The following is a 14715-nucleotide window of genomic DNA, read 5'->3' on the forward strand; positions in this document are numbered from 1 at the left end:
GAAGGAACAAGGGGTGGCTGTGGGCATGCACTTGCTGCCGCTGCCAGTGTTTATCTGCATGGCAGCAGGGCATTTGGGCGTTGCCAGGAAGGCGTTTTTATGTAGATTCCTCCTCTTTCAGCACTGCATTGTGGTGCAAGCAAAAGAAGCAAATCCTGTCTGGCTTCCTCTCCGGCCTTTATTCACCTCCCGTGTAGCTGTGAGTGTGTGAGCCTGCAGGGCCCCATGGAATTGCCTAGAAGTAGGCTGAATCGCTGCAAGGGCTGAACAGCAGTATCGGGCAGGCTCGGGCAACGCGCGGCCCGTTCGGGTTATCGCTTCTCGGCCTTTTGGCTAAGATCAAGTGTAGTATCTGTTCTTATCAGTTTAATATCTGATACGTCCCCTATCTGGGGACCATATATTAAATGGATTTTTAGAACAGGGAGATGGAAATAGAGCTTGCTCTGTCCACTCCACGCATTGACCTGGTATTGCAGTATTTCCAGGACCGGTGCACCCTTTCCTTATGTGTTGACTAAAAGCAGATTCCAAAAGTGTTTTTTGTCTTTGCTATTGTTTCTGTCTTTCTGAAGGGATCTCCCCTTTTAATCCCATTATTTCAACACCTGTTGGACAATGCATGAGTGATAATGAGCTCATTGATTAAATGCAATTAATGAATAGATTGCCACCTCTTGTTGTGTGTCGTCTGTGTTTCTGTGTTTCCGGCATTTCACATTGGAACACCTCATTCACCTTCCTTGTCTTCTCTCCGCCCTCCCTTTTAGGTAAGTTAAAGAGCTGCACCTGAGCCAGCCACTGATTGATTGATTGATTGATTGATTGATTGATTGATTGATTGATTGATTGATGCAGCACAACAGTCAAATAGCGGAGTGGAGTAGGGGAACAGCAAACAGCCAATAAAGCAGCCCGCCCGCTCGCCTGCCCGCCACAATGGACCTACCTGTGTACACTAGATGGATGTGATGGAATGTACTGTCGTCCCTACATTTCAAGAAGAAGTAAGAATTGCAGTTGCAACAAAGCCTTGCTTGCCTACAAAGAGAGCAGCAATTTGGATTTGTTACTATGTTACCTAGAAGAATAACAAACTGTGCAAGGATGGAGGTTGTAGGAGCAAGGAGAAGTTGTCTGTAAAGTTGGTGGATGCCTATTTTCCATTTTGCAGTCCCTTGTCTCCCTCTTGTGGCCTCCTGGAGGCAACTAGCTGTGCAAAAAAAAGACAGCCTGGCGGCCGGCTGTTGCAGTGTTGCCCTCTCAGGCAACACTGAGTGACTGACTGAGCCTCACCGTCTTATATAAAGTTCAGACGGAACTTTGCACGTGTCATAGTGGAGCCCTCAGGATTCCAGAGCCAGCTTTCTGACATCATAATGGGGCCTCAGAGATAAAAGCCTGGGCCCAGGCAGTGTTGGTCAGTGCTGCTCAGCAGGCAGCACTGGACTGGACTGGATTACAGCTGATACAAGGTGTGAAGGAACAAGGGGTGGCTGTGGGCATGCACTTGCTGCCGCTGCCAGTGTTTATCTGCATGGCAGCAGGGCATTTGGGCGTTGCCGGGAAGGCGTTTTTATGTAGATTCCTCCTCTTTCAGCACTGCATTGTGGTGCAAGCAAAAGAAGCAAATCCTGTCTGGCTTCCTCTCCGGCCTTTATTCACCTCCCGTGTAGCTGTGAGTGTGTGAGCCTGCAGGGCCCCATGGAATTGCCTAGAAGTAGGCTGAATCGCTGCAAGGGCTGAACAGCAGTATCGGGCAGGCTCGGGCAACGCGCGGCCCGTTCGGGTTATCGCTTCTCGGCCTTTTGGCTAAGATCAAGTGTAGTATCTGTTCTTATCAGTTTAATATCTGATACGTCCCCTATCTGGGGACCATATATTAAATGGATTTTTAGAACAGGGAGATGGAAATAGAGCTTGCTCTGTCCACTCCACGCATTGACCTGGTATTGCAGTATTTCCAGGACCGGTGCACCCTTTCCTTATGTGTTGACTAAAAGCAGATTCCAAAAGTGTTTTTTGTCTTTGCTATTGTTTCTGTCTTTCTGAAGGGATCTCCCCTTTTAATCCTATTATTTCAACACCTGTTGGACAATGCATGAGTGATAATGAGCTCATTGATTAAATGCAATTAATGAATAGATTGCCACCTCTTGTTGTGTGTCGTCTGTGTTTCTGTGTTTCCGGCATTTCACATTGGAACACCTCATTCACCTTCCTTGTCTTCTCTCCGCCCTCCCTTTTAGGTAAGTTAAAGAGCTGCACCTGAGCCAGCCACTGATTGATTGATTGATTGATTGATTGATTGATTGATTGATTGATTGATTGATGCAGCACAACAGTCAAATAGTGGAGTGGAGTAGGGGAACAGCAAACAGCCAATAAAGCAGCCCGCCCGCTCGCCTGCCCGCCACAATGGACCTACCTGTGTACACTAGATGGATGTGATGGAATGTACTGTCGTCCCTACATTTCAAGAAGAAGTAAGAATTGCAGTTGCAACAAAGCCTTGCTTGCCTACAAAGAGAGCAGCAATTTGGATTTGTTACTATGTTACCTAGAAGAATAACAAACTGTGCAAGGATGGAGGTTGTAGGAGCAAGGAGAAGTTGTCTGTAAAGTTGGTGGATGCCTATTTTCCATTTTGCAGTCCCTTGTCTCCCTCTTGTGGCCTCCTGGAGGCAACTAGCTGTGCAAAAAAAAGACAGCCTGGCGGCCGGCTGTTGCAGTGTTGCCCTCTCAGGCAACACTGAGTGACTGACTGAGCCTCACCGTCTTATATAAAGTTCAGACGGAACTTTGCACGTGTCATAGTGGAGCCCTCAGGATTCCAGAGCCAGCTTTCTGACATCATAATGGGGCCTCAGAGATAAAAGCCTGGGCCCAGGCAGTGTTGGTCAGTGCTGCTCAGCAGGCAGCACTGGACTGGACTGGATTACAGCTGATACAAGGTGTGAAGGAACAAGGGGTGGCTGTGGGCATGCACTTGCTGCCGCTGCCAGTGTTTATCTGCATGGCAGCAGGGCATTTGGGCGTTGCCAGGAAGGCGTTTTTATGTAGATTCCTCCTCTTTCAGCACTGCATTGTGGTGCAAGCAAAAGAAGCAAATCCTGTCTGGCTTCCTCTCCGGCCTTTATTCACCTCCCGTGTAGCTGTGAGTGTGTGAGCCTGCAGGGCCCCATGGAATTGCCTAGAAGTAGGCTGAATCGCTGCAAGGGCTGAACAGCAGTATCGGGCAGGCTCGGGCAACGCGCGGCCCGTTCGGGTTATCGCTTCTCGGCCTTTTGGCTAAGATCAAGTGTAGTATCTGTTCTTATCAGTTTAATATCTGATACGTCCCCTATCTGGGGACCATATATTAAATGGATTTTTAGAACAGGGAGATGGAAATAGAGCTTGCTCTGTCCACTCCACGCATTGACCTGGTATTGCAGTATTTCCAGGACCGGTGCACCCTTTCCTTATGTGTTGACTAAAAGCAGATTCCAAAAGTGTTTTTTGTCTTTGCTATTGTTTCTGTCTTTCTGAAGGGATCTCCCCTTTTAATCCCATTATTTCAACACCTGTTGGACAATGCATGAGTGATAATGAGCTCATTGATTAAATGCAATTAATGAATAGATTGCCACCTCTTGTTGTGTGTCGTCTGTGTTTCTGTGTTTCCGGCATTTCACATTGGAACACCTCATTCACCTTCCTTGTCTTCTCTCCGCCCTCCCTTTTAGGTAAGTTAAAGAGCTGCACCTGAGCCAGCCACTGATTGATTGATTGATTGATTGATTGATTGATTGATTGATTGATTGATGCAGCACAACAGTCAAATAGTGGAGTGGAGTAGGGGAACAGCAAACAGCCAATAAAGCAGCCCGCCCGCTCGCCTGCCCGCCACAATGGACCTACCTGTGTACACTAGATGGATGTGATGGAATGTACTGTCGTCCCTACATTTCAAGAAGAAGTAAGAATTGCAGTTGCAACAAAGCCTTGCTTGCCTACAAAGAGAGCAGCAATTTGGATTTGTTACTATGTTACCTAGAAGAATAACAAACTGTGCAAGGATGGAGGTTGTAGGAGCAAGGAGAAGTTGTCTGTAAAGTTGGTGGATGCCTATTTTCCATTTTGCAGTCCCTTGTCTCCCTCTTGTGGCCTCCTGGAGGCAACTAGCTGTGCAAAAAAAAGACAGCCTGGCGGCCGGCTGTTGCAGTGTTGCCCTCTCAGGCAACACTGAGTGACTGACTGAGCCTCACCGTCTTATATAAAGTTCAGACGGAACTTTGCACGTGTCATAGTGGAGCCCTCAGGATTCCAGAGCCAGCTTTCTGACATCATAATGGGGCCTCAGAGATAAAAGCCTGGGCCCAGGCAGTGTTGGTCAGTGCTGCTCAGCAGGCAGCACTGGACTGGACTGGATTACAGCTGATACAAGGTGTGAAGGAACAAGGGGTGGCTGTGGGCATGCACTTGCTGCCGCTGCCAGTGTTTATCTGCATGGCAGCAGGGCATTTGGGCGTTGCCAGGAAGGCGTTTTTATGTAGATTCCTCCTCTTCAGCACTGCATTGTGGTGCAAGCAAAAGAAGCAAATCCTGTCTGGCTTCCTCTCCGGCCTTTATTCACCTCCCGTGTAGCTGTGAGTGTGTGAGCCTGCAGGGCCCCATGGAATTGCCTAGAAGTAGGCTGAATCGCTGCAAGGGCTGAACAGCAGTATCGGCAGGCTCGGGCAACGCGCGGCCCGTTCGGGTTATCGCTTCTCGGCCTTTTGGCTAAGATCAAGTGTAGTATCTGTTCTTATCAGTTTAATATCTGATACGTCCCCTATCTGGGGACCATATATTAAATGGATTTTTAGAACAGGGAGATGGAAATAGAGCTTGCTCTGTCCACTCCACGCATTGACCTGGTATTGCAGTATTTCCAGGACCGGTGCACCCTTTCCTTATGTGTTGACTAAAAGCAGATTCCAAAAGTGTTTTTTGGTCTTTGCTATTGTTCTGTCTTTCTGAAGGGGATTCTCCCCTTTAGATCCCATTATTTCAACAACCTGTTGGACAATGCATGAGTGATAATGAGCTCATTGATTAAATGCAATTAATGAATAGATTGCCACCTCTTGTGTGTCGTCTGTGTTTCTGTGTTTCCGGCATTTCACATTGGAACACCTCATTCACCTTCCTTGTCTTCTCTCCGCCCTCCCTTTTAGGTAAGTTAAAGAGCTGCACCTGAGCCAGCCACTGATTGATTGATTGATTGATTGATTGATTGATTGATTGATTGATTGATTGATGCAGCACAACAGTCAAATAGTGGAGTGGAGTAGGGGAACAGCAAACAGCCAATAAAGCAGCCCGCCCGCTCGCCTGCCCGCCACAATGGACCTACCTGTGTACACTAGATGGATGTGATGGAATGTACTGTCGTCCCTACATTTCAAGAAGAAGTAAGAATTGCAGTTGCAACAAAGCCTTGCTTGCCTACAAAGAGAGCAGCAATTTGGATTTGTTACTATGTTACCTAGAAGAATAACAAACTGTGCAAGGATGGAGGTTGTAGGAGCAAGGAGAAGTTGTCTGTAAAGTTGGTGGATGCCTATTTTCCATTTTGCAGTCCCTTGTCTCCCTCTTGTGGCCTCCTGGAGGCAACTAGCTGTGCAAAAAAAAGACAGCCTGGCGGCCGGCTGTTGCAGTGTTGCCCTCTCAGGCAACACTGAGTGACTGACTGAGCCTCACCGTCTTATATAAAGTTCAGACGGAACTTTGCACGTGTCATAGTGGAGCCCTCAGGATTCCAGAGCCAGCTTTCTGACATCATAATGGGGCCTCAGAGATAAAAGCCTGGGCCCAGGCAGTGTTGGTCAGTGCTGCTCAGCAGGCAGCACTGGACTGGACTGGATTACAGCTGATACAAGGTGTGAAGGAACAAGGGGTGGCTGTGGGCATGCACTTGCTGCCGCTGCCAGTGTTTATCTGCATGGCAGCAGGGCATTTGGGCGTTGCCAGGAAGGCGTTTTTATGTAGATTCCTCCTCTTTCAGCACTGCATTGTGGTGCAAGCAAAAGAAGCAAATCCTGTCTGGCTTCCTCTCCGGCCTTTATTCACCTCCCGTGTAGCTGTGAGTGTGTGAGCCTGCAGGGCCCCATGGAATTGCCTAGAAGTAGGCTGAATCGCTGCAAGGGCTGAACAGCAGTATCGGGCAGGCTCGGGCAACGCGCGGCCCGTTCGGGTTATCGCTTCTCGGCCTTTTGGACTAAGATCAAGTGTAGTATCTGTTCTTATCAGTTTAATATCTGATACGTCCCCTATCTGGGGACCATATATTAAATGGATTTTTAGAACAGGGAGATGGAAATAGAGCTTGCTCTGTCCACTCCACGCATTGACCTGGTATTGCAGTATTTCCAGGACCGGTGCACCCTTTCCTTATGTGTTGACTAAAAGCAGATTCCAAAAGTGTTTTTTGTCTTTGCTATTGTTTCTGTCTTTCTGAAGGGATCTCCCCTTTTAATCCCATTATTTCAACACCTGTTGGACAATGCATGAGTGATAATGAGCTCATTGATTAAATGCAATTAATGAATAGATTGCCACCTCTTGTTGTGTGTCGTCTGTGTTTCTGTGTTTCCGGCATTTCACATTGGAACACCTCATTCACCTTCCTTGTCTTCTCTCCGCCCTCCCTTTTAGGTAAGTTAAAGAGCTGCACCTGAGCCAGCCACTGATTGATTGATTGATTGATTGATTGATTGATTGATTGATTGATTGATTGATTGATTGATGCAGCACAACAGTCAAATAGTGGAGTGGAGTAGGGGAACAGCAAACAGCCAATAAAGCAGCCCGCCCGCTCGCCTGCCCGCCACAATGGACCTACCTGTGTACACTAGATGGATGTGATGGAATGTACTGTCGTCCCTACATTTCAAGAAGAAGTAAGAATTGCAGTTGCAACAAAGCCTTGCTTGCCTACAAAGAGAGCAGCAATTTGGATTTGTTACTATGTTACCTAGAAGAATAACAAACTGTGCAAGGATGGAGGTTGTAGGAGCAAGGAGAAGTTGTCTGTAAAGTTGGTGGATGCCTATTTTCCATTTTGCAGTCCCTTGTCTCCCTCTTGTGGCCTCCTGGAGGCAACTAGCTGTGCAAAAAAAAGACAGCCTGGCGGCCGGCTGTTGCAGTGTTGCCCTCTCAGGCAACACTGAGTGACTGACTGAGCCTCACCGTCTTATATAAAGTTCAGACGGAACTTTGCACGTGTCATAGTGGAGCCCTCAGGATTCCAGAGCCAGCTTTCTGACATCATAATGGGGCCTCAGAGATAAAAGCCTGGGCCCAGGCAGTGTTGGTCAGTGCTGCTCAGCAGGCAGCACTGGACTGGACTGGATTACAGCTGATACAAGGTGTGAAGGAACAAGGGGTGGCTGTGGGCATGCACTTGCTGCCGCTGCCAGTGTTTATCTGCATGGCAGCAGGGCATTTGGGCGTTGCCAGGAAGGCGTTTTTATGTAGATTCCTCCTCTTTCAGCACTGCATTGTGGTGCAAGCAAAAGAAGCAAATCCTGTCTGGCTTCCTCTCCGGCCTTTATTCACCTCCCGTGTAGCTGTGAGTGTGTGAGCCTGCAGGGCCCCATGGAATTGCCTAGAAGTAGGCTGAATCGCTGCAAGGGCTGAACAGCAGTATCGGGCAGGCTCGGGCAACGCGCGGCCCGTTCGGGTTATCGCTTCTCGGCCTTTTGGCTAAGATCAAGTGTAGTATCTGTTCTTATCAGTTTAATATCTGATACGTCCCCTATCTGGGGACCATATATTAAATGGATTTTTAGAACAGGGAGATGGAAATAGAGCTTGCTCTGTCCACTCCACGCATTGACCTGGTATTGCAGTATTTCCAGGACCGGTGCACCCTTTCCTTATGTGTTGACTAAAAGCAGATTCCAAAAGTGTTTTTTGTCTTTGCTATTGTTTCTGTCTTTCTGAAGGGATCTCCCCTTTTAATCCCATTATTTCAACACCTGTTGGACAATGCATGAGTGATAATGAGCTCATTGATTAAATGCAATTAATGAATAGATTGCCACCTCTTGTTGTGTGTCGTCTGTGTTTCTGTGTTTCCGGCATTTCACATTGGAACACCTCATTCACCTTCCTTGTCTTCTCTCCGCCCTCCCTTTTAGGTAAGTTAAAGAGCTGCACCTGAGCCAGCCACTGATTGATTGATTGATTGATTGATTGATTGATTGATTGATTGATTGATTGATTGATGATGCAGCACAACAGTCAAATAGTGGAGTGGAGTAGGGGAACAGCAAACAGCCAATAAAGCAGCCCGCCCGCTCGCCTGCCCGCCACAATGGACCTACCTGTGTACACTAGATGGATGTGATGGAATGTACTGTCGTCCCTACATTTCAAGAAGAAGTAAGAATTGCAGTTGCAACAAAGCCTTGCTTGCCTACAAAGAGAGCAGCAATTTGGATTTGTTACTATGTTACCTAGAAGAATAACAAACTGTGCAAGGATGGAGGTTGTAGGAGCAAGGAGAAGTTGTCTGTAAAGTTGGTGGATGCCTATTTTCCATTTTGCAGTCCCTTGTCTCCCTCTTGTGGCCTCCTGGAGGCAACTAGCTGTGCAAAAAAAAGACAGCCTGGCGGCCGGCTGTTGCAGTGTTGCCCTCTCAGGCAACACTGAGTGACTGACTGAGCCTCACCGTCTTATATAAAGTTCAGACGGAACTTTGCACGTGTCATAGTGGAGCCCTCAGGATTCCAGAGCCAGCTTTCTGACATCATAATGGGGCCTCAGAGATAAAAGCCTGGGCCCAGGCAGTGTTGGTCAGTGCTGCTCAGCAGGCAGCACTGGACTGGACTGGATTACAGCTGATACAAGGTGTGACAAGGGGTGGCTGTGGGCATGCACTTGCTGCCGCTGCCAGTGTTTATCTGCATGGCAGCAGGGCATTTGGGCGTTGCCAGGAAGGCGTTTTTATGTAGATTCCTCCTCTTTCAGCACTGCATTGTGGTGCAAGCAAAAGAAGCAAATCCTGTCTGGCTTCCTCTCCGGCCTTTATTCACCTCCCGTGTAGCTGTGAGTGTGTGAGCCTGCAGGGCCCCATGGAATTGCCTAGAAGTAGGCTGAATCGCTGCAAGGGCTGAACAGCAGTATCGGGCAGGCTCGGGCAACGCGCGGCCCGTTCGGGTTATCGCTTCTCGGCCTTTTGGCTAAGATCAAGTGTAGTATCTGTTCTTATCAGTTTAATATCTGATACGTCCCCTATCTGGGGACCATATATTAAATGGATTTTTAGAACAGGGAGATGGAAATAGAGCTTGCTCTGTCCACTCCACGCATTGACCTGGTATTGCAGTATTTCCAGGACCGGTGCACCCTTTCCTTATGTGTTGACTAAAAGCAGATTCCAAAAGTGTTTTTTGTCTTTGCTATTGTTTCTGTCTTTCTGAAGGGATCTCCCCTTTTAATCCCATTATTTCAACACCTGTTGGACAATGCATGAGTGATAATGAGCTCATTGATTAAATGCAATTAATGAATAGATTGCCACCTCTTGTTGTGTGTCGTCTGTGTTTCTGTGTTTCCGGCATTTCACATTGGAACACCTCATTCACCTTCCTTGTCTTCTCTCCGCCCTCCCTTTTAGGTAAGTTAAAGAGCTGCACCTGAGCCAGCCACTGATTGATTGATTGATTGATTGATTGATTGATTGATTGATTGATTGATTGATTGATGCAGCACAACAGTCAAATAGTGGAGTGGAGTAGGGGAACAGCAAACAGCCAATAAAGCAGCCCGCCCGCTCGCCTGCCCGCCACAATGGACCTACCTGTGTACACTAGATGGATGTGATGGAATGTACTGTCGTCCCTACATTTCAAGAAGAAGTAAGAATTGCAGTTGCAACAAAGCCTTGCTTGCCTACAAAGAGAGCAGCAATTTGGATTTGTTACTATGTTACCTAGAAGAATAACAAACTGTGCAAGGATGGAGGTTGTAGGAGCAAGGAGAAGTTGTCTGTAAAGTTGGTGGATGCCTATTTTCCATTTTGCAGTCCCTTGTCTCCCTCTTGTGGCCTCCTGGAGGCAACTAGCTGTGCAAAAAAAAGACAGCCTGGCGGCCGGCTGTTGCAGTGTTGCCCTCTCAGGCAACACTGAGTGACTGACTGAGCCTCACCGTCTTATATAAAGTTCAGACGGAACTTTGCACGTGTCATAGTGGAGCCCTCAGGATTCCAGAGCCAGCTTTCTGACATCATAATGGGGCCTCAGAGATAAAAGCCTGGGCCCAGGCAGTGTTGGTCAGTGCTGCTCAGCAGGCAGCACTGGACTGGACTGGATTACAGCTGATACAAGGTGTGAAGGAACAAGGGGTGGCTGTGGGCATGCACTTGCTGCCGCTGCCAGTGTTTATCTGCATGGCAGCAGGGCATTTGGGCGTTGCCAGGAAGGCGTTTTTATGTAGATTCCTCCTCTTTCAGCACTGCATTGTGGTGCAAGCAAAAGAAGCAAATCCTGTCTGGCTTCCTCTCCGGCCTTTATTCACCTCCCGTGTAGCTGTGAGTGTGTGAGCCTGCAGGGCCCCATGGAATTGCCTAGAAGTAGGCTGAATCGCTGCAAGGGCTGAACAGCAGTATCGGGCAGGCTCGGGCAACGCGCGGCCCGTTCGGGTTATCGCTTCTCGGCCTTTTGGCTAAGATCAAGTGTAGTATCTGTTCTTATCAGTTTAATATCTGATACGTCCCCTATCTGGGGACCATATATTAAATGGATTTTTAGAACAGGGAGATGGAAATAGAGCTTGCTCTGTCCACTCCACGCATTGACCTGGTATTGCAGTATTTCCAGGACCGGTGCACCCTTTCCTTATGTGTTGACTAAAAGCAGATTCCAAAAGTGTTTTTTGTCTTTGCTATTGTTTCTGTCTTTCTGAAGGGATCTCCCCTTTTAATCCCATTATTTCAACACCTGTTGGACAATGCATGAGTGATAATGAGCTCATTGATTAAATGCAATTAATGAATAGATTGCCACCTCTTGTTGTGTGTCGTCTGTGTTTCTGTGTTTCCGGCATTTCACATTGGAACACCTCATTCACCTTCCTTGTCTTCTCTCCGCCCTCCCTTTTAGGTAAGTTAAAGAGCTGCACCTGAGCCAGCCACTGATTGATTGATTGATTGATTGATTGATTGATTGATTGATTGATTGATTGATTGATTGATTGATGCAGCACAACAGTCAAATAGTGGAGTGGAGTAGGGGAACAGCAAACAGCCAATAAAGCAGCCCGCCCGCTCGCCTGCCCGCCACAATGGACCTACCTGTGTACACTAGATGGATGTGATGGAATGTACTGTCGTCCCTACATTTCAAGAAGAAGTAAGAATTGCAGTTGCAACAAAGCCTTGCTTGCCTACAAAGAGAGCAGCAATTTGGATTTGTTACTATGTTACCTAGAAGAATAACAAACTGTGCAAGGATGGAGGTTGTAGGAGCAAGGAGAAGTTGTCTGTAAAGTTGGTGGATGCCTATTTTCCATTTTGCAGTCCCTTGTCTCCCTCTTGTGGCCTCCTGGAGGCAACTAGCTGTGCAAAAAAAAGACAGCCTGGCGGCCGGCTGTTGCAGTGTTGCCCTCTCAGGCAACACTGAGTGACTGACTGAGCCTCACCGTCTTATATAAAGTTCAGACGGAACTTTGCACGTGTCATAGTGGAGCCCTCAGGATTCCAGAGCCAGCTTTCTGACATCATAATGGGGCCTCAGAGATAAAAGCCTGGGCCCAGGCAGTGTTGGTCAGTGCTGCTCAGCAGGCAGCACTGGACTGGACTGGATTACAGCTGATACAAGGTGTGAAGGAACAAGGGGTGGCTGTGGGCATGCACTTGCTGCCGCTGCCAGTGTTTATCTGCATGGCAGCAGGGCATTTGGGCGTTGCCAGGAAGGCGTTTTTATGTAGATTCCTCCTCTTTCAGCACTGCATTGTGGTGCAAGCAAAAGAAGCAAATCCTGTCTGGCTTCCTCTCCGGCCTTTATTCACCTCCCGTGTAGCTGTGAGTGTGTGAGCCTGCAGGGCCCCATGGAATTGCCTAGAAGTAGGCTGAATCGCTGCAAGGGCTGAACAGCAGTATCGGGCAGGCTCGGGCAACGCGCGGCCCGTTCGGGTTATCGCTTCTCGGCCTTTTGGCTAAGATCAAGTGTAGTATCTGTTCTTATCAGTTTAATATCTGATACGTCCCCTATCTGGGGACCATATATTAAATGGATTTTTAGAACAGGGAGATGGAAATAGAGCTTGCTCTGTCCACTCCACGCATTGACCTGGTATTGCAGTATTTCCAGGACCGGTGCACCCTTTCCTTATGTGTTGACTAAAAGCAGATTCCAAAAGTGTTTTTTGTCTTTGCTATTGTTTCTGTCTTTCTGAAGGGATCTCCCCTTTTAATCCCATTATTTCAACACCTGTTGGACAATGCATGAGTGATAATGAGCTCATTGATTAAATGCAATTAATGAATAGATTGCCACCTCTTGTTGTGTGTCGTCTGTGTTTCTGTGTTTCCGGCATTTCACATTGGAACTTCCTTGTCTTCTCTCCGCCCTCCCTTTTAGGTAAGTTAAAGAGCTGCACCTGAGCCAGCCACTGATTGATTGATTGATTGATTGATTGATTGATTGATTGATTGATTGATGCAGCACAACAGTCAAATAGTGGAGTGGAGTAGGGGAACAGCAAACAGCCAATAAAGCAGCCCGCCCGCTCGCCTGCCCGCCACAATGGACCTACCTGTGTACACTAGATGGATGTGATGGAATGTACTGTCGTCCCTACATTTCAAGAAGAAGTAAGAATTGCAGTTGCAACAAAGCCTTGCTTGCCTACAAAGAGAGCAGCAATTTGGATTTGTTACTATGTTACCTAGAAGAATAACAAACTGTGCAAGGATGGAGGTTGTAGGAGCAAGGAGAAGTTGTCTGTAAAGTTGGTGGATGCCTATTTTCCATTTTGCAGTCCCTTGTCTCCCTCTTGTGGCCTCCTGGAGGCAACTAGCTGTGCAAAAAAAAGACAGCCTGGCGGCCGGCTGTTGCAGTGTTGCCCTCTCAGGCAACACTGAGTGACTGACTGAGCCTCACCGTCTTATATAAAGTTCAGACGGAACTTTGCACGTGTCATAGTGGAGCCCTCAGGATTCCAGAGCCAGCTTTCTGACATCATAATGGGGCCTCAGAGATAAAAGCCTGGGCCCAGGCAGTGTTGGTCAGTGCTGCTCAGCAGGCAGCACTGGACTGGACTGGATTACAGCTGATACAAGGTGTGAAGGAACAAGGGGTGGCTGTGGGCATGCACTTGCTGCCGCTGCCAGTGTTTATCTGCATGGCAGCAGGGCATTTGGGCGTTGCCAGGAAGGCGTTTTTATGTAGATTCCTCCTCTTTCAGCACTGCATTATGGTGCAAGCAAAAGAAGCAAATCCTGTCTGGCTTCCTCTCCGGCCTTTATTCACCTCCCGTGTAGCTGTGAGTGTGTGAGCCTGCAGGGCCCCATGGAATTGCCTAGAAGTAGGCTGAATCGCTGCAAGGGCTGAACAGCAGTATCGGGCAGGCTCGGGCAACGCGCGGCCCGTTCGGGTTATCGCTTCTCGGCCTTTTGGCTAAGATCAAGTGTAGTATCTGTTCTTATCAGTTTAATATCTGATACGTCCCCTATCTGGGGACCATATATTAAATGGATTTTTAGAACAGGGAGATGGAAATAGAGCTTGCTCTGTCCACTCCACGCATTGACCTGGTATTGCAGTATTTCCAGGACCGGTGCACCCTTTCCTTATGTGTTGACTAAAAGCAGATTCCAAAAGTGTTTTTTGTCTTTGCTATTGTTTCTGTCTTTCTGAAGGGATCTCCCCTTTTAATCCCATTATTTCAACACCTGTTGGACAATGCATGAGTGATAATGAGCTCATTGATTAAATGCAATTAATGAATAGATTGCCACCTCTTGTTGTGTGTCGTCTGTGTTTCTGTGTTTCCGGCATTTCACATTGGAACACCTCATTCACCTTCCTTGTCTTCTCTCCGCCCTCCCTTTTAGGTAAGTTAAAGAGCTGCACCTGAGCCAGCCACTGATTGATTGATTGATTGATTGATTGATTGATTGATTGATGCAGCACAACAGTCAAATAGTGGAGTGGAGTAGGGGAACAGCAAACAGCCAATAAAGCAGCCCGCCCGCTCGCCTGCCCGCCACAATGGACCTACCTGTGTACACTAGATGGATGTGATGGAATGTACTGTCGTCCCTACATTTCAAGAAGAAGTAAGAATTGCAGTTGCAACAAAGCCTTGCTTGCCTACAAAGAGAGCAGCAATTTGGATTTGTTACTATGTTACCTAGAAGAATAACAAACTGTGCAAGGATGGAGGTTGTAGGAGCAAGGAGAAGTTGTCTGTAAAGTTGGTGGATGCCTATTTTCCATTTTGCAGTCCCTTGTCTCCCTCTTGTGGCCTCCTGGAGGCAACTAGCTGTGCAAAAAAAAGACAGCCTGGCGGCCGGCTGTTGCAGTGTTGCCCTCTCAGGCAACACTGAGTGACTGACTGAGCCTCACCGTCTTATATAAAGTTCAGACGGAACTTTGCACGTGTCATAGTGGAGCCCTCAGGATTCCAGAGCCAGCTTTCTGACATCATAATGGGGCCTCAGAGATAAAAGCCTGGGCCCAG

General features: G+C 47.8%; 10 non-coding genes across 10 annotated transcripts; all 10 read left to right on the forward strand.

Annotated features, from left to right (window-relative positions):
- Window positions 1-313: 313 nt before the first annotated feature.
- Window positions 314-504, forward strand: LOC142688646 (U2 spliceosomal RNA). The gene has a single exon (XR_012857711.1). It is a non-coding gene; the product is annotated as a U2 spliceosomal RNA (small nuclear RNA).
- Window positions 505-1792: 1288 nt separating this feature from the next.
- Window positions 1793-1983, forward strand: LOC142688649 (U2 spliceosomal RNA). Its single transcript, XR_012857713.1, has one exon. It is a non-coding gene; the product is annotated as a U2 spliceosomal RNA (small nuclear RNA).
- A 1288-nt stretch (window positions 1984-3271) lies between these two features.
- Window positions 3272-3462, forward strand: LOC142688650 (U2 spliceosomal RNA). The gene has a single exon (XR_012857714.1). It is a non-coding gene; the product is annotated as a U2 spliceosomal RNA (small nuclear RNA).
- A 1282-nt stretch (window positions 3463-4744) lies between these two features.
- LOC142688651 (U2 spliceosomal RNA) lies at window positions 4745-4935 on the forward strand. The gene has a single exon (XR_012857715.1). It is a non-coding gene; the product is annotated as a U2 spliceosomal RNA (small nuclear RNA).
- A 1288-nt stretch (window positions 4936-6223) lies between these two features.
- Window positions 6224-6415, forward strand: LOC142688797 (U2 spliceosomal RNA). The gene has a single exon (XR_012857848.1). It is a non-coding gene; the product is annotated as a U2 spliceosomal RNA (small nuclear RNA).
- A 1296-nt stretch (window positions 6416-7711) lies between these two features.
- LOC142688652 (U2 spliceosomal RNA) lies at window positions 7712-7902 on the forward strand. Its single transcript, XR_012857716.1, has one exon. It is a non-coding gene; the product is annotated as a U2 spliceosomal RNA (small nuclear RNA).
- A 1290-nt stretch (window positions 7903-9192) lies between these two features.
- Window positions 9193-9383, forward strand: LOC142688653 (U2 spliceosomal RNA). The gene has a single exon (XR_012857717.1). It is a non-coding gene; the product is annotated as a U2 spliceosomal RNA (small nuclear RNA).
- A 1292-nt stretch (window positions 9384-10675) lies between these two features.
- LOC142688654 (U2 spliceosomal RNA) lies at window positions 10676-10866 on the forward strand. Its single transcript, XR_012857718.1, has one exon. It is a non-coding gene; the product is annotated as a U2 spliceosomal RNA (small nuclear RNA).
- Window positions 10867-12166: 1300 nt separating this feature from the next.
- Window positions 12167-12357, forward strand: LOC142688655 (U2 spliceosomal RNA). The gene has a single exon (XR_012857719.1). It is a non-coding gene; the product is annotated as a U2 spliceosomal RNA (small nuclear RNA).
- A 1272-nt stretch (window positions 12358-13629) lies between these two features.
- Window positions 13630-13820, forward strand: LOC142688656 (U2 spliceosomal RNA). The gene has a single exon (XR_012857720.1). It is a non-coding gene; the product is annotated as a U2 spliceosomal RNA (small nuclear RNA).
- Window positions 13821-14715: the final 895 nt, after the last annotated feature.

The sequence above is a fragment of the Rhinoderma darwinii genome (assembly GCF_050947455.1).
Source record: "Rhinoderma darwinii isolate aRhiDar2 chromosome 5 unlocalized genomic scaffold, aRhiDar2.hap1 SUPER_5_unloc_26, whole genome shotgun sequence".
In the NCBI taxonomy this organism is placed as follows: Eukaryota; Metazoa; Chordata; class Amphibia; order Anura; family Rhinodermatidae; genus Rhinoderma; species Rhinoderma darwinii.